The following is a 19,130-nucleotide window of genomic DNA, read 5'->3' as shown; positions in this document are numbered from 1 at the left end:
GTGAACAGACCTCCACCAGGGTGAGGATGGGGGACAAAGCAGGCTCACTGTTGCACCAGAGTTCCCAGGAGCAGAAGGAAAAAGCAGTGGCACCCCTAAGAGAAGCTCCTCTTCAGGGGTGCTCAGGGCATTCCCAAGGAATAATCTCCTCTTCTTTGAGGGCTCTCCTGGAGATTTTAGCCAGGCAAGCCACTGGCAGACAGTGCAGTCACCATGGAACTGGTTTGTGAGCACTGGGATGCTGTGGAATGCACAGAGGCAAGAATGGGTGCACAGCCATTGCTGATGGTTGTGTCATGGTAGTGTAGATTCAGTCAAGAAATTATTTGCAATTGCTTTGTTCCATTTGGCACACTGTAACTTGGGTGTTACCTCTTGGCTTTTCAAGGTGAGCTCTTACCCCACCTCATCTGACGTTTCCTGAATGCTAAACTGTCTCTAAAAATTATTACTAGTGTGCCATAACTACATCAGCTTCTTAATTATCGTTTATAGGCAGGATTTGCCCACCCCTTCAAACAGTTCCAAGGATGATCTGGCCTCCTCCCTCTCCAGGGCTGTGATATTATATATTAATAATGGCAAAGCAGGAGCAAGCCTCAGATGCAGATGTTCTCCTGTATCTTAGCAGGACTGCTTCCTGTACCTGCCACTCCAAATAAAGACCAGGCTCAAATGATGCTCTAGGAATGAGGCACAGCAGCAAGGAAACCTGCAGCATAAAACCCTGAGTAGCTGGCAGAACGAGTGAAATGCACAGCACATGTCCTGTGTGACATGGGATGACAAATGCAATCCTCTTAAGGACTAAACAAGAGGATATATGTCATGGAAATGCAGTGGCTGTGTCTTGCTGTGGGTTTCTTTTTCCAGCAGCAAAATGCATTGCAATAACCCAGTAATTTAGCCTGAGTTGAAAAAATTCTCTTTTTTTTGTGCTGATTTTCTTCTAAGTTGTGCTTAGGAACTGAGTTCTTCTGCTGTGATTGCAGTGAGTGGTAGAAATGGGACATCACTGGTGTGAGATACTGCAGTGTGCTGAGAAGTGATGCAGGAGAGACCTCACAGTAGAGTTTGGATTGCAGGGCCAGTCAATACATCCATCTGTGTTTATAGGAATTCTGCTGGTGAGGAACTAAAAATTCCAGGGGCCTAACTTTACCTTGTGAAAATTCAGCAGCTTTATCTCTTTGTGGCTTGCATGTCTTACTGGCAGACAGAAATGCTGGGACAGAATATTGGAACGATTCTGAATTAACAAGAAAAATCTTTCAGGAAGGGATTAGACCACAGCCTCAGGAATACCATTTTTGTGTCTCTTTCCTCTGCAGGGGCTATTGGTGTAGCCTTGACTTCCTTTATCTGCTACAGAGTTGAGCTAATTTGTTGCCGGTCAAGACCAATAAGTCTCTCTGTTTCTCTGCTCTTCTCTCTGTGGACAAGAGAGATGGGAGGACAGCTTGGAGGAAGCTTGGTTACACCCTGCTTCTTGATCAGGGCATGTGGTGAAAGTCTTTATGAAAGGAGGTAATGATTTTTCTCTTTTGGAATGGATGTGAAAAAGAAGAAAGACAAATCACTGTGATTCTGCTAAGCCATGAGCAATGGACAAGGCAGGAGTTTCTTCCATTTGTCTTTTTGAGCAATGATATGAATAAAGCAAGAAGTCAGTAGCTTCTTCAGCAATGCTCTGCCCGTCCCTGTTCACACTCCCCCACCTCTGCTGCCTAATATCACTTGTATTTCCCATACTTCTGCTGTGAGTGATGTCTCAAAGGCCTGCTCAGAGCTGAAGAGTTTAATTTTCAAATGCTCTGCTCCATGGGTGGTGTTCCTGTCTGGCTCTGCCAGCCCCCAGAATATGTGGCACCCATTGCTGCAGCTGTGACCTTTTTCTTCAGCAGACCAGTGTCACTATGATTGCTATTTCTGCCTGACTAAGGGATTTGGATTTTAAGATAATATCATGGGAGGAATCCCAGTTAGCTAAATGCATTTCATTGACACTGATTATCTGGGACTAGGTCTGTGGTGATAAATTTGCCATGGAAGTTGCTGCTGGGTTAGTGGAGCCCATGAGACATTGCTGTGTGCAGGCTCCCAGCACTTCATGTTCCTTTTGTGTATTGGAGGGCAAATTTTAGGGGAGGTGCAAAGAGTGATGAGACCTGCCAGGAATTTTTTAATAAAGTTTTTTGGCAAAAGATGGGGTCCTGCCAAGATATGTTTTTTTGTTTGCAGCACGTTACTCTGAGGCTGCTGACAGCATTTCCACTTCCAGAACTGATGGAGAGTGTTCAATTTAGTGAAAAATCTGATTTTCTGATGAATTAGAAGTGCCTGCCTGCATGTACGTGCACACACATGTTCTTGTGTGTAAAAGCTGCATTTCCCAGCTGTAATGAATGCAGTTCTTGTCTGTTTGGTTGTGTGGAATCCTTTTTAGTGATACCTGTACTCTCAGTCTTCCGTAATGAAATCTGTAGCTCTGAGAAGGGCACATGAAGAAATACAGATTTATATTTCTAGGATACTGCTCAAAATGCTCCTTCTAACAAAACTTTGGACTTCAAGTCATCTAGTGTATCTAGATTTGGAAAGACAGGTGTCTGCTAAGGAAGGCAGGAGCCTCCCCTGAAATGGAAAATGTAAAACCCCTCCCTCCCAACTGCCATAAATTTGAAATTAAGGGGGGCTCTCAGGCAAAAATATGGGAGCAGGAATAACAGATCTTTATTAGGGAAGAAAATAAAAGAAACAATGCAGTAAACTAAAACAACCCTGACAGAGTCAGAATACAACCTGACACCCTGTGGGTGAGAGTGTTGTTAGCAGTCCAATTGGAATTGTGGCTGCAGTCCTCCTGGGGTGTCAGGTGTGGTTCTGTTGGAGCAGGGATTCTGTAGAAAGCTGTAGTCTTCCTCTGAAGATCCAGTGGAAGAGGCAGCTGCTGTTCCTCTGGGAAATCCAGTGGAGAAGCTGTGCTGGTGTTCCAGAATCTCCAGATTATATCCAGTTAGGAATGCTTGGCTTTTCCCTCTAGGTGCAGCATCTCACAATGAGATGCTGTAGTTCTTATCAGTCATGCAGTGACATTCAATAGCCTGTTATCAGCAGGTGTCTCCCCAGAGGGAGGAGTGGTGTGGAAGAGATAAGGAAAACTGCCCACTTAACAGAAGACAACTGCCATACAGATGGCAAAAAGAATACAATTTTTGGCAATCCAGGACAGTGGCAGTGCTTGTTGCTGAGAAAGATGACCTCAGATAAGAGAGGGGAGATAAACATGAATTGAAAAGCAATATTTGTGATATTGTGGGGAAGTTTGTAATATGATTTCTGAATTCAGTGGCTGCCAAATATTTTAAAGTGCCTTTCATTAATTTATAAAGCATCACCTGCTACTCTGAAGAACTGACCAAGTAAGAAGTCAGGGACTTCAAATCAGAGACTTCTGCTTGGAAGGGAAATATTTACCTGGAATTGGTATGATTGTGGCTACTGCAGTCCTGGGATTTGTTAGCCGTGGTGTGCTCCAGCCCCTTTGCAATACGCTGTTCTCACTTTTATTTGTGCTGAGTAAGGTGGTTTAATCTCAGCAAGGTTTGCTACTGCAGACCTTGCATGACAATTACAGAATTAAGCTCCCTCTCTAGCATGCACATACTCAAGGATATTCTGCCTTTGGGTTGAATAATTGCTCACTTTAAATGTTATATATGCATTTGTGGTGAGTGTGTACATATGGGGGTGGGAGGGAAGAATGGGCAGGCAAAAGATGTAATTATTCAACTGAAGCCTTAGCCTTGCATTATAAATATGGATCATGACTTAAGGAGCCTGAGGACATAATGTATTCATCTTCTGCTTGAATATCTACTTTTAATAATAAATTTGCCTGAAAGTCCTCATGAAAGATGTGCACTGACATTTAAGATCCTTGTGACGTGTGCTGTCCATGTGCAGAGGCAGTGGGCTCTTGCAGCAAAGGGGCTGTGAGAGGAGCAGGGGATGCTGAGTTGGAACAAGGCCAGTCTCCCTTTTCCAAAGAGGAAAACTTTGTGTACCAGAAAATGCCTACAGGTAAGGCAAGCACATTTTTAGCATAAATGTCAAATCATCCCATTGAAAGGAGGCAATTTCTGGAGGCATCAGTGTGGGCACTGGGGAGTGGGCTGGGGGATTGTGTCCACAGCCCCAGCCTTGGGTGGAATGTTTAACCTCTTCCCACCCAGCTCCTCTGCTGGCTGCGTCTGCCCAGCCTCGGGAGCTCCCCGAAAGAGCAGCTGTGGAAGGCAGGAGAAATGCAGGGGGTTCAGCAGCCCTGAGCCTCCTACGTGGCAATGAAGTAGGTGTGAACTACATGTGAAGAAGAGGCATTCAAATGGCCTCCTGTCCCCATTGCTGCAGAGGCAGAACTCGCAGAACAGAGCCTGTGATTATCCAGAGTCTGCATAGTAAGGATTTGATATTAGCCTTAAGGCTGTCCTATAATTAAAGCTGAGTGCTGGGCAAAATTAATCAACTGTTTTGCAGATCATACACCTCTCTGTTGCATCCTTGTGATAGGCAACCACAGGAGTCTTACTCTGCTTTAAAAAAAAGTTATATTCTCCTATTTATGGTTTTGAATTTAATAGTAAAGAGATTTCTGCAATACAATGCCTGCAAAATACCAGAGATAACTTGCTGTAATATCTAATTAGACATTGTGCTACACGTTGTAGCCTGATGCCTTGTACAGAGTTATTCCCACAGCTCAACACTTGAGTAATTTTACTGTTTAGCCCAGCCTGTGGTGCTGCACTGAAGTGGAGCACCTGAGTGTGGCTATTTGTGGAATGAGTGCTTGTCTTTGCTCTGTGAGTGCTGGGCTCTTTGCTGAGAAGAGGCTCTGGCAGAGATGTGCAGGAACTCCAAATTCTCCCTCTCTAAAAAGATGTAAGGGATGGTGAGGGGTGTGCTGTTGTGGTTGCTCAGCCCATGAGTAAACCTCTTTTCTCTTTGGTTTGGTTGCAGCCACTGTGGAGTAGGTGAGTGTAGGTGCTGATGTGTCAGGGAGAAGAGCAATTTATGGAGCCAGAGGCCCAATAAATAATATCAGTTTGATATAAAGAGACTTTTGTCTAGAAATTTTTTGTTGACCAGTATATCACCCAAACTTTTCCCTGTGCTGTGAGAGAAACATGACAATTGCCAGTAGTGTCATTGCACGTGTGTTGTCTTCAGTCTGTCTGGTGTTTGTCACACATTTCAATGGCAAGTGATGCATGGTAAGAGTTTCTTATTGTTTGGGTTACTCAGGATTTCTTCAGAGCAAACTATGGACTGTCCCCTGAAGAAGCTCCTAAAATTTATAGTATAATTACTCAGTAATGTTGCAGAAGCCAAAGATTGAAATGATTGAGGAACAATTAGAAATTTCCTTGAGGGAACAGGTGTACTATTAAGGCATGAAATTTGATGAGACAACTGACCTTTACTTGTTCCCAAGAAAAGAATGAGATTTTATTTTATTCCCTCCCCCTTTCCCCCTGGCCCCCCATAGCTTGTGGGGTCAGGCAACACAGCTACAAGTGTGAGTGTGATACATTTAGTAAATTATTGCTTCAACACTTCACTTCTAGAAGAAGCAGCAGTGCAAGGCTCTGTTTGGATATACAAGTAGCCTCCTGAAGGAGCCCTTTCCCAGGAGCTCCATGCTGGGCTGTCCTGCTGCTGACAAACTCCTGGCCAGCCTGGAGTGCTGCCATGAGCATGTTACCTGTGTTCAGCCTCCTGGCAAGCTGGGGGACAGGATGGGAGGGCAGTGCCAAGCCTGCTGCCTTCCAGCAGCACCTGCAAGCTGTCCTGCCAGCCAACAGAACCCAGGGGACCAAGAGGCCAGAGCATTTTTGGCTTTATTTCAGTATTCCTTGGAAGTGCTGTGCCAAGTCCTGTAGGCAAGGAGAACTAGCATAGCTTGGTGCATAAACACATGCATGTGGTTCTCTCCTACAAAAAGAAATTACAGTTCCAGCAGGAGGGATTACTGTGTGTTTTGTTCATTCAGTTCTGTTTGAAACCCCACCTTTTTTCCTACTTTAATGGATTTAAATAAGGAGCATTAAACCAGTTGATCTAAAAGGGAGAACAAAAGCCAGCAGTGCAGGTTTTATCTTCTTGAGGGTTTTAGCACTGGAAAGAATTCCCTTCCTGCCCTGTAAAGCAGATGCTGAAGCAATAACTAAAATGCAGACAGCTCTTGCCCTGCTATGGACAGAGTCCTGCTTTCTTAGCAGAGTTTCTTCTGCAAGCCTTTGTGTTGTGTGTCTTGATAGCTCAGGATTAGTTTGGAGACAGTTTCTCCATGAGCTTGTCTGTCCTGAGCATCTGTAGATCAGAGATAAAGAAGAGACATGTGTAAGCAAAACAGAGACAAGGGGAAGGTGCCAAATTTGTTATTTTTTTCTTTGGCAGAGCCTCTATACACACACTAATAAGTGTTCCTGTGCCTACCCTCAGTAAGTGAGAGATGAAGAGGATGGTGATGTCTGGTTGTTGGAGGAGGGTTGGGATGTCTGAGGTATAATCTCAGGCATTTCCCTGGCCTGTGCTTCAGTAACTGTGTTTGGGAATGCTCAGTAACTGGGAAGGTTTTGTGCACTTTGGGATCTACAGGTGCCTCATCATACAGGAAAATGGTGCTGCTGAACATTGCTTGGAGTTTGGGAATGTGCCAGCTGATCCACTAAAACAAAGACCTCTTCCTGCAGGCACACTGGCAGCTGAGGGTGTGTTTGGTGTTCCAGGTGTGCCCTTTATTGAGGGATAGGAAGCTCCTGGACACAGCTGTACTGTACTAACTGTCCATGCGGTGACTGACACCTTGGCCCCAAGCAAGGTGACGGGCACTGCAGAGTGCCAGGAGGGGATGATGAGTGGTTTGGAGGCTTTCCTGTGAGTCTGCAGAGTTGATTGAGCAAGTCTGGCTGGACAGTGTGCACTAGGACAGGTCCTAAAATGTGCTGTGGCCCCAAAGCTGCTGACATGTCTGGTCATGCTGGGGTTTTTCCTGTTGTGGCCAGGTGCTGGTATGTGAGGAAGCAAGTCAGCACTGCTGCAAGCAGTCATCTGCTGTTGGCTTGTGGAATGGAGAGTTACTGTCAGAGGGGTTATCCAAAATAGCATCAAGAGTTTGATAGGAAACGGGGCTGGCTTTTATCCTGAGCTATGTTAATCCCAGCAGCATTTCTCTATGCTTTCTGTTAGTAACCAGGCTACTGTCCACACAGTTGTGTGTTGTTTGTGCAGCACCATGGGGATGCCTTTGACAAGGACTGAGCCCAGAGCAGCCCATGGGCTCCAGTGTCACAGGGAATTTTCCATGGATTATTTTGGTGGAGCTTTCTTCAAGCTCTCAATCAGTGTTCCTGTACCAGTGCTACATAACCTTGTCAGCAGACTGTGAAAGAAAACTGCACTCAGAATTAGTCAGAGAATGGTTTGGATTGAAAGGGACCTTAAAGATTATCCAGTTTCAACTGTTCTCTATTCATTGTGTAATACAGATGTGTGTATCATGAATTCATGAACGAAAAATGTATGGAGACCTGGAGACCAACGCCTACATTTTGATGGATAAAAACCAGTTCTTGGGCAGGTGTCTGTGGGTGAGGCAGTTGCTTAGTTAGTACAGAATGGAAAAAGTGTCCATTGAACCAGGTGGGGAAAGGTTGGTGAGCTTAAGAGGTACTGGGTTCTGAATTTTAAAATTGAGCCAGAAGAGCCAGCAAGGTGTGAGTAGTCCCAGTAAGCAGTCAGTGGTTTTTGTGTGACACCAGTCATAATTTCTCACTTGCCTGATTATCAGTTTTGTAGAGCAGTGTGTCTGCAGCACTGGAGTTCTCATTCTGAGCTCTCTGCTGCTTCTCTCAAAATCAAATGTGTGTTAGGAGCTGACTGAGTTTCAGAGACCCCACATAACTCTACTTTGCACATAATGGGAAAGAGAATATCTTCAAGTTCAGAACAAAATACTTCTGTGCTTGAATCTGCTAAATTGAAAAGGTGTTCCCTTTATTTTCTCTTTTTCCTCCACTCTTGCCAGATGTCACAGAAGTACAACCTCAAAGTGATAGATATTTTGTGGGACAGCAAATATGTTTTCTAATTGGACTTTGAAACATGAAATCCAAGCCCTCTCAGCATTGGGTAGAGTGGAAGGTTCAGGTTTGGATCTAAGTTTGAAATCCAGACCTGGTATTAATGAAATAATTCTAATCCTTTCAAGGTTTGAGCTCAATTTTTGCTCTCAACTCTTGTTCAAAGGAGGAATTTTCAGATTGCCAAAGGCTGTGAGCTATTTCTGCCAACTTCTGTAACAATAAACAGCTTCCTGGCATGTGGGCAAGGTGCACAGAATGCTCAAGTGTGGGAGTGAGGCATCTCTGGAGATACTCATGGTCTCTTATCTCCCTGTGACATGCTGTTATCAGCAGCCTCTGCTGCTCTGTACCTGAGCTCTCAGCTTGTCACAAGTGGTTTCCTAGGATTCTGTACTCCAGTGAAGCACTGGGATGAGTATTATAGGAGCGGTCTGCATTTCCTAATTTCCACTAGAAGGTTAAATACATACACAGCCAGGGAGATTGCACTTGGGTGTAAACTGCTGAGAAATCTGTTGTCCTTTTTGCCTGCCAGTTACTGATGAGATCCCACAAGAACATCCCAGGTTTCCAACCTAGTTCCCAGTTGGTTTGTGCTGATGCTGTATCACAGGGTGGCTGTTTCCTCCTCATCCTCTCTGGCCCTCCTGAAATCCGTCTGGATTTGTTTTAATGCAACTCCATCATAACAGATAGCTTATATTTTTATTATTTATTATAATAATAGGTAGATATTATAATAATAGATTATTTCTATTATTTATTATAATAATAGATATATATTATTATAATGTATACTGATTTGTTATAATAATAGAGAGCTTATTTTATTTATTATTATAATAGATATTATAATAATAGATAATTTATTATAATAATAGCTTATTTTTTCTTATTTATTATTTGGGATAAGGCAGGAAAAAAGTTGATTTTTTTTTTTTTTCCTAGGTGAGTGACTCTGCTCCCATCCTGGCACTTCTTGCCAATACTGTAAAGGAAAAAAATATACACTTTAATTCTAATAGACTTAAAAAACTGCGGAGAACTTGTGTGTTTTGTCACTTATGTGTTTTGTGTGTTATTCTTTAGCTCTGAGAGGAACTAAAAAATGAAGTGATCACAGAATAGACTGAGCTGGGAAGGGACCCACAAAGATCATTCAAGTCCAGCTTCTGAGGATATTTCCTTTGCATGTAAACACCCATTATATAGATGTGCATTACAATATTGTGGTTTCTTTGAGAATACGTGACTTGCAGAGCAGCATTGCATACCTGGTGCTGTCCCTGACATATTTCAATAAGCTATAGGAGAAACAGACACTTCAAGGATGACTGTGCTGCTTTCCCTTTCCACTTACATTGCAGCCTACTCATTCCTACTCTTTCTTTTCACTGCTTCTATATTTAGCTACAGATCTATCTTGGATCATGCTGCTGAAACTGATGTAGGAATTTGGCCACTTAGGTGGCAGCTATGCCTATATTTAGAAAATACTTCTGATGACTCCAGTTCCCCATGGAATTCTACTTTCTTTACAACGATGCTTATTTAAAGAGTGGAATATTAATGAGCACCAGGACTTGACATCCATACCTCAATTAAAATAATTGATTAATTAAGAGGATAATTTAATGCTTACTAATAACACTTGCTGTGCAAAATAAGACTTATTTTCACCTCACTGGTGTAGGCCTGGGCCCAAGCTCTGCACCTGAATATGTGCTAAGTATAAAATTCTTTTTTTTTCTAAAAGCTATTATCAAGAAAACTAAGGACCAAAAAGTTTGTGAGCCATATGCCAGCTGTTTGCTATGGTTGTGTATAGCAACCAAACAAATTCTTCCAGCCTTTACTAACTTTATATTCTTATTTAAAATAAGACAAGAAGTAATGATGAATGAGCTGAGCATTATCTTCACTAATGTCTTGGAACTGGATCTGCTGCATGTTGCTCTAGAAGAATTTAGCAGTGTTACATTTTTTAATAAATCAGGAGACTTTGCTTTCATCATTGTGAAATGGGCTTTTTCATCTTTGTCTCTATGGAAGTTTCTTAGCTGCATATTCTCTTTGAGATAATAAAGTAGAACACTATGTTGTTCTTCTAAGCAGATCTGGATTTTATTTTTCCTGTCTCAAGCAGTTTTTTTATCATTGCATGATATTTTGTCCTGTTTAGTCATGTGCTATAATCTATTTTATTGCCACATAGGTGTAAATTATTGGGGAGCACTATTTGCTGGCATGCTCAAAGTGTAAGAATTGACATCAAGTGAGGTGTTTTAGCTTTCCAGTACTAAAGGATGTTTCACTCTTTGTCTTTCTCTGAGGCTGTGATGATTCTGCCAGTCCCAATCATTATCTTGAAGGTGACCCTTCCCTTGGTGTCTGTCCCTCCTTTCTCATTAAATTATTTTTACCTGTTATCTTTGGGGAATTGCATAAACATATTAGGGCTTCCTCTTTATGAAGAGATAGTGCTGTAAGTTTCTGTAATTTTATTCTAACATCACAAGTCCACCACAGATGAAGGATTTCACTTGTGATTTTTGATAACCTATTGTTCCAAAAGATCCTCTAAAAATGAAGTTATCCTCTATTAAGCATAAGGATGCAGGTGGCTGTATGTAGGTTGGATGTATGGCAGCTTTGGGGATTGTTTTCAGTTCTGTTCTGGGCATCCCCTTGAAGAGTGAGGGGATGAGTGTTTAAGGGGACATGGTGAAAATGCCAGAATTAGGTTTGATCACCTAGTAGGTGGAAGCTCTGTCTGAAGCTGGCACTGAACCAGTACAACTACATGATTTTGGTCAAGGTCTGGCTTTTTAAAGCTACCTCTGTTTGCTTGGATTAACTTTATAGGGACTCATGTGGGTGCAGAGATCTTTTATATGGCCATCTTTAGCTGACCTTCAAGGAACCCCTTCATCAAGGCCACCCTTATCACACGCTTGATTAGCTACACTTAACTGTGAAACTGTACAAGTGCACAATTCTATTTTTAAAATGAATAAGGAAGGAGAGACGAAATTAATGGCAAGGAGAAGAAAGACGCAACCCAAGAACTCCCTAAATCAGGCATTTCCCCCCAGTGCATTTTGTCCTTGAAGGAAAAACAAGGATTCAAACCCAAGGGGGGTTTGACTTGGCAGTGCCTGAGGCAGAGTAGGAGTCAGAGTGAGCCTCTGTCATGGCTCAGGAATAGTTATTCTCCAATTCAGTGCTTCCATCATTCACAGCAAGCTGCTGCAACTCGAGGAGCAGCCTGGTAAGTGTCCAGAGAGCCCATGGAAAGGGTTAATATGGATGGATGTGAGGAAAACCTCCTGGGCTCAGCTTGCATGGGCAAGTACCAAAACACTGGTCCATCCCTTTGCCCCCATCTCATTCTTGTGGCTCCTGCATATCTATGTCCTTACTTATTGCCTCCTCAGTGATCCCTCAGCTTTCATTGTAATTTGGATGTCACGCCTTGTCTACTTTCTCCTGCATGGAAAAGTGCTGAGCAACGTGGCTGCTTTGTTATAAATCCCCTTTTGGTTTTGTAACTCTGACTTCCAACTTCAAAAATAGTTTCCCCTCAATACAAGCAGTTGAGTCATCCTGAAAGGGCATTTGCTGGGGGTTTTTTGGATGAATCATTTTAATTGGCTTCTTTGAAAACTGCAGTTTTTTGAGTATTAAAAATTAATTAAGCGAGAGGAGGGAACACTTATGAGCAGTGTGTCTTTATGAGATTAACTGATATTTGAGAAGCAGAATTAAATATCATATGGAGCCAGGTAAAATGCTTCCTTCATAAAAATGTTCCCAAGTGGAGAGTATAAAGAGACTAGATCAGAAACTTTGATTGATTAAAGAGCTTATAGCGTGGCACAAAGCTTCTCTAAATGTACAACTCTGTTCTGGGTAGAGAAGTACGAAAAGTCTGAACCCTGAGTGGCATAAATAAGCCCACATCTACTGAAGTCTAGAAGCTGTTTTCTATGGAGGCAGGGGAAAGATGAAAATCTGCAATGCATAGTGTATATCCCCATGTAGTGCTTTTCAGTTTTTCCAGAAATGTGACTAAATATGTGTAGACCAAGCAACTCCAAAAGCTGAAGAGTGTGGGTGACCTTAGTCTTCAAATATCCCCCAGTGGCCTGAAGCTCCTTCAGTCAAAGACTTGCTTTAAATTTCATTCTTTGAGTTTGCAATGTTTCCAATGCCTGCCTGTGTTTACAAGAAGTAGATTAAATGAAAACCCTTCCCAAGCATTTGTTGTGATTTGACAGCCTGCTGAGTAATGCCCGTTGCACGTGTTTTTAGTTTGTGGCACAGCTTTTCCCCACAGGTTTGTGCACTTTTCTGGACAGAGACAGAATTGTGAGGCAGCTGGTCTGATTATAGACCAACTCTGTTAGTTCATCTGCAGGAGAAGCAGGCTGTACTGGGAGCTGTAGAATTACATATGCTTTAGTTCATGTTAGAGGAGGAAATATGTGAGGTTTTACACGATCCTGGCTGGCTAATATTTAACAAGGCTTATTATGGAGTGCCTGAAGGCAGAGCTGCTTCTGCATTGTGATTTGGGAGAGTTGTTCCCTTTGGGAGCTCTGGAATTCTGTACAGGTTTTACCTCTAAGAGATGAAACATTGTTTAAGCTTGCAGGTGGGGGGATTAAGACAGTGATGTCTGTCCAAAAGGAAATTTAATTAGTCTCATTTAATCCAGATAACTGTGGCTCAGCTTTTGTTTGCTAGGATTAAATGGGGGGGATGTATCATCAACCCTCCCAACAAAAATATTCATAAAAGTTTTTTAATTTTTATTTTCATTAGAAGCCAGATGGACTTCTAAAAACTTTTCCACACACACCAAGCTTCTTATTTTTATAATATTTTCCTTTTCCCACCACTCAATTTTTTGCTGGTTCAGTTTGAGAAATGCAAGGGGGGAAAAAAGTCTTTAGGTAGAGGGAAATGAAGAAATCCTGGGTTTATTTTCTGCTTAAGCTGATAGTACTTCAAAACTTTATATGAAATTGTATCAGAAAAACTCTTCATGCAGCACTCTGCTTTGGACTGGCTTTAAATATAATGTATGAGTACAAATTGCTTTTGAAGGGGTGTGACAGGAGTTTTGGGGTGGCTCTTAGAAGCAAGTCTGACACTTTCTTACCTCTGGGAAACAGACACCAAGGGATGAACATCTTGGGCTACTTTGAGTGCCAAATATTTCTCTTTTCCCCACTGCTTGCTCATCTTTCCTGTGATCAAAAAAAAAAAAAAAAAAAGAGAGTTAATTTCAATACAGGTTAAAATATTACATTTGTGGCTATCAGATTAACTTGATATAAAAAATGAGAGGAAGGGAAACAGAGTGCATTTTTAAAGCATCCTTCAGTTTTTCTGACTCTTTCTGGTTGGCCAGGGCTGACTTGCTCCTTGGTGCAACTTGAGAAAGGAACTCTCCAGGACGAAGATGCAGACCCAGAATTGGCTGGTTGGAGGGGAGAATTTCTAATAACTAATCCTTTTAAAAATATATATTTAGCCATAGAGCGCCGAATCTGATTTTTTTCAGAATATGAATTATGTATTGTTATTAAACAGTAATCAAATGATTCAAATGTGATTTAATTTTTAAATTAAATAATTTAAAACATGCTTTTTTATAGCACTGGGCCTCAATGAAATGCTGCTTTCTGCTGCTCTTTCATCAAGAACTTTATTCACAATGCTGAATATTTTATGGTGCCAGGGGACATTGCATTATCTCTTCTGATATTGCCAAGATGATAAAATAATAAAGAAAAAATCTCTGCTGTAATTTCTTTACTCATTGTGATGAGAAGCTATCTGGTAATTCATTAAATAGGGATGTATTGCTTTGAAAATGCAAAGGAATAAAGTAACATTGGCATTAAAAAATAGCAGCCAAGGAATTATCTGAACTCATAAATGATTTGCACTTGATTCAATTACTTAGGAATCTTGTTTCCTTACTGGTGGATTGGGATCTGTGCTCTGGGGGCTGATGAGTGCTGTGGCACTGGGCTCCAGCAGGGCTGGCACCCCCAGATTGGCCCTGTGGGGGTCTCAGTTTAGCTGCTGAAGGGGTTGGGCTGTTTGTGGTGGTGATAGGTGCTGTGCCTCGGGCAGTGCCTGATCTGTGTGTATGAGCAGGCCAGGAATGGTTTTAGGGAAGCTCTGCAAGGGTGGTTGCAGCAGGGGCCACCTCAGTAAAACCACTCAGGGGTCTGTGGTGCTGTCTGACCCAGCTGTAGAACCCTGGAATGGTTTGGGTTAGAAGGGACTTTAAAGCACATCCAGTTCCATGGGCAGGGATGCCTTCCACTGTCCCAGGTTGCTCCAGGCCCTGCCAAACCTGGCCTTGGACACTCCCAGGGATGGGGCAGCCACAGCTTCTCTGAGCAACCTGTGCCTGTGCTTTACCACCCTCATAGTAAAGAATTTTTCCTAATATCCAACCTAAGCTTGCACTCTGTGTGTGTGTGAAGGAATTCCTCATTGCCCCATCACTCCAGGTGCTTGCCAGCTGTCTCTCTCCACTTTCTTGGAGTCTCCCTTCTTCTTTTGCCTTACTTTGGAGACATTAGCAGAGGTAGGTCTTCCCTTACTTACTGCAATGTTTCTGGGTGAGGTGACACAAGCCTGGGGCTGGACACACCACCGTGGGGACAGAGTCCCATTTAATGTGAGAATCCTTTGGGACCAGGCAGCTCCCTGCAGGCTGAGGCAGGATGTAACCAGGATCCAGGCAAGGCTGATCTGTGCAACCATTCTTTGTCTTTTTTAGCCCAATGCAGCCATGAGGTAATAAAAGAGCACTTGTGCCATGTGAGCAGCTGGAATATAAAGCTGGGAGGAGGAAATAACAGGCACGAAATTCTGCTTAGGTTGCAGCAGCAGCTTATTGCTGCAGTAGTTCTCAGGTAGCCTCAGGGAAGGGAGGAAGATGTTTTCTTTCTGGCTCTGCTGGTACCAGTGCTTTTCTTCAGGGGATAAGTCTTTGGGAAAATGTAAACTAACAGCACGATGCATGATCATCTAGTCCTTTTAAAAATTAAGTCTGTGGCTGACACCTTTTATATGGAGATTGCTGTGGAAGGGCTGAGTGTTGGCAGTGAGCATTTTAAGTCTATAAACTCTGACATTACATCCTCATTTCCCAACACTTTAAAAAGGTTACTACCTCAGATGCTGTTGTTGCCAATTTCCTGATGCTTGCTGTTCCCAGCCACTCACATCTTCATCTTGTCATCTGCTTTTGGTTGCTTGGGCACCTTCTTATTCAATATTACAAAATAAATAGCTGTTGTTGCTGCCATCAATGCTGGGAGATTTTTGTTCAGGTCCTGCCTTATATAATTCAGAAGACATGGAGATTTCCCTTACAGATTGCATGTCCTGGTTCTCTCTGGGCACAAAGAAATAGCCAGCCTAATATAAATGCTGTGAGTAATAATCACTTAATAGTTAATTCCATCCCTGCAAGCCCAGTGGTTCTGTGACAATGACAGTTTTTGTGTTTCAGACTTATCCCAGGACACTTCTCTTTTAATGTGTCTTTCTTGTTGAACAAGCTACACTTTCGAGGGAATCCAGGCTACACGTTTCAGAATTGTTACAAATATTTCTGATTATGGGTCCAGCCCAACGGTGATTTTTTTTTTTTTCTTAGATGGGGATGGAAGAATTGATTAATAGGCAAAAAAATTCATTGAAGGATTTTTACAAGTGAAACATTTTTGTGTGGAAAAAACCCACACTTTTTAAATTGAAACTGGGCAAAAAGTTTTGAGAACATGAAAATGAAATGCAACTTCTGGTTTCAGACTGAAACAAAAGTTTTTAGCCAACAATGAAGAGCCCCCCCCCAGACACACTTTATTGATTCTGCTATTGAGACATCCTTTCCCCCATCCTTCCCATTGCCTATCTCTCCTCCAATCTGAATTTTGTTTCTCGCTTAAAACAAAGTGATGATAAAGTAGACCCAGTGTATTTCTGGATGGTCAGTGTAACTCATTAATATATTTTTCATTTTGTTACACCATTTGGACTATGTGAAACAGCTACTGCATTGAATCTGGTCCATGCAACTGAATTGGAAATCCTTCCAGGCCATAAGAGTCAGAAAACCCTAATATTTTCTGAGGATGTAATAGAGAAAAACCCAAATCCTGTATGGAATTGCTCCTTTTGAGCATTTGTGGGTATTGCTTTTTCCTTGGCACTCCTGATAGGCAGAGTGTGAGATTTTTCAGATAAAGCCTTGCAGAGATAAATATTCCATTTTTGCCTGACTGGCATCTGCTGCACAGGGAACAAATCAATGAGATGTGGGAGCAGCAGCAGGGCAAAAGGTGCTTAGAGACCATGGGAAGCTTGTGCACTGCAGAATCCACTGCACAGCAACTTCCAGGATGGTGGGGAGGTAACTTGGTGTGAATGAGCCCTTCATTTCAAAATGAAGCACAGACAGCATAAAAGGTGCTTTGCAAAGCCCTGTTCTGTTCCTGTCCAAGTGCACAGGCAGAAAAAAGGAAAAAAGCTTCCTTCAGCTCCCTTCCATGTTGGAGGATGCTGAAAAGGGGGAATCTCCCAGTGAACAGTAAAGAAGAAAAGGGAGAGTGTACTCCTGCAGCTGCATTTTTGGTTTGTTTTTCTTCCCCCTAGTAAACTCTTCTTGTTGTGCTTTTGTTGAGGACTTCCATCACTCTTTTCCCACTTACAAACATAGGTCAGGAACTTAGGGTGCTTGGGTTAGAAAATGTAGGGTACCTGATTTACAAGGAAGGGAATGCCCGTAACCTTTACCCCAGGAGCAGCAGCATCTCTCTGATTCATCTCCTGGAAGTTCAGCTTGAGACAGTTTTTCAATTTAACTACTTCCATGTAGAATAACTTGTCTCTCTCCTGATCCCAGAGCTGACCAATATGTTGAAAATGACAGTAAAATTATGTTTTAGAGAAGGTGAGGGGAAAACATGGCTGTAAATCCCGGAGTGTGTTTAAAGAGCTGAGGGCATTGCTCCACTGTTGAAAATGGAATAAACTAAAGATGATAATAAGTGTAATAATAATTAGCATGATCATCATTAAACAAGTTAAGTATAACGACAATTGGGTTTACTTTAAATCAAGTATAAATTAGTTTAAAGAAGTAACATTAGGCACTATTTTTGCTGCTGCTTTATCAGCAGGAAGGAAACCAACAGCTTCAAATAGTTAATCTGGGGTAAGGATCCAGTATATATGATGAAAATCCAGTTGTCTCTATGGCCTAGAAATGAGGCTGCATCAGACACTGATAGCCAGGAGTGCAAACCTCCTCCACCAGAGGAGAGGACATAGGAATAGAAACCAAATGGTTTTGAGCATTAACTTGAGCCCTGTTACTTGCTCAAGCTTCTGAATGGTTTTTATATGTGTCAAGTCATTTGTTTTAATGATTATATTCTTTTATACTAATATGTCCTTTATTTCCCTTTCCTCCTTGTGTTGTGGTGGGTATTGCTTATTTTTTCTAGGATTTTCTTTTTTTTTAGGAAATTCAGAGATTAAATGCAGTGGTGTTATGGTTTGAAAAGACAGGTGTCTGCTAAGGAAGGCAGGAGCTTCTTTTGGAACTGAAAATGTAAACCCACTCATTCTGAATTATTTTAATTTTGAAATTAAGGTGCTCTCAGGCAAAGACTATTATAGGAATAACAGTTCTTTATTTGTAAAAATAAAATAAACAATGCAGTAATACAAAACAACACTGACAGAGTCAGAATAAAACCTGACACTCTGTTGGTCAGGGTGTTGGTATTAGTCCCATTAAATGGTGGTTGCAGTGCTCCTGAAATGATAGATGGGGTTCTGTTGGAGCAGGGATCCTGTAGAAGGGTGTTGTTTTCCTCTGAAGGTCCAATGGTGGTGTAGATGGGCCTGATTTTCCTCTGAGAATCCAGTGGGAAAGAAATCTGCTTCTCTGGGACCCCAGTGGGAGAAGGCTGGCTGTGGTGTTCCAAGTCTGATTATATCCAGGTAGGAATGCTTGGCTCCTCCCCTTGGGCAGAGCATCTCCCAATGGGATACTGTAATTTTATCAGTCATGCAGTGACACTCAATGGCCCATTAGCAGAAGATATCTCCCTGGAGGGAGGATTGGTTGTGGAAGAGATAAAGAAAAACTGCCCCAACTGGTTTTAGCAGGTGGAGCAGATAACTGCCTCGCTTCTAGCAGATGCCAATAGAATACACCCCTCCAGCCACATCCTGCATTTGCAACCTCTAAGACAAGTAATAATCACTCATGTGGTCTGGGAAACAGTGTAATGTATATTTTGTTGCTAGAAAAGTCAGAGAAGTAGCAATCACAGTAAAACTCAGTGTAATGTCTCAGCAAGCTTCACACACACTGAAAGTGTGCCTGAGTTTTTGGGAAGTTTTCCCCTTGCCTGCCTAGAAGCTTTTCTAACTGAAGGCATCCCTGCAGAGACTTCCTGCCTAACCAGAAGCCTTAGTCTTGAATTCAGAGTTGCCCTTATGACTCCCCTTTACACCACTGTTGCTTTTGTGACTAATTTCTGAAAGTTGTTTGTATAGGTAGAATTGTCTCCAGAGAACCTCTTCACTTTTCCTGGGTTAACGTGGTCACAAGGAAAAGTTGAAGTGAGGCTTCAGCTCCTTGCTTCAGGTTTTGCTTGCTTAGAAGTGCCCAGAGGAGATGGGAGGGCTCATGGCTGTGTGTTGAAAACTCCTCTGCCCCATACAGTGAGATCTCCTTGGACCCCTATTTAAAACACTTCTCCAAGGTGCTGACTCCTTGAGTTGTAAAAAGGGTGGTACATGAGAGGGGGAAAGGCTGATGGAATGCTGAAATATGTGCATTGTGGATTCCAATGAAGAATTTCTTTCTTTAAACAACACCTATTTTAAATAGCAGTAACATTGCTATACTGTTTTGTAGCTGTGATGCAT

Source organism: Melozone crissalis, unplaced genomic scaffold (genome assembly GCF_028551555.1).
Source record: "Melozone crissalis strain CALT ecotype California unplaced genomic scaffold, PUWL_Pcris_2 ptg000033l_1, whole genome shotgun sequence".
NCBI classification, from domain to species: Eukaryota; Metazoa; Chordata; class Aves; order Passeriformes; family Passerellidae; genus Melozone; species Melozone crissalis.
Note: the sequence above shows the minus strand (reverse complement) of the source record.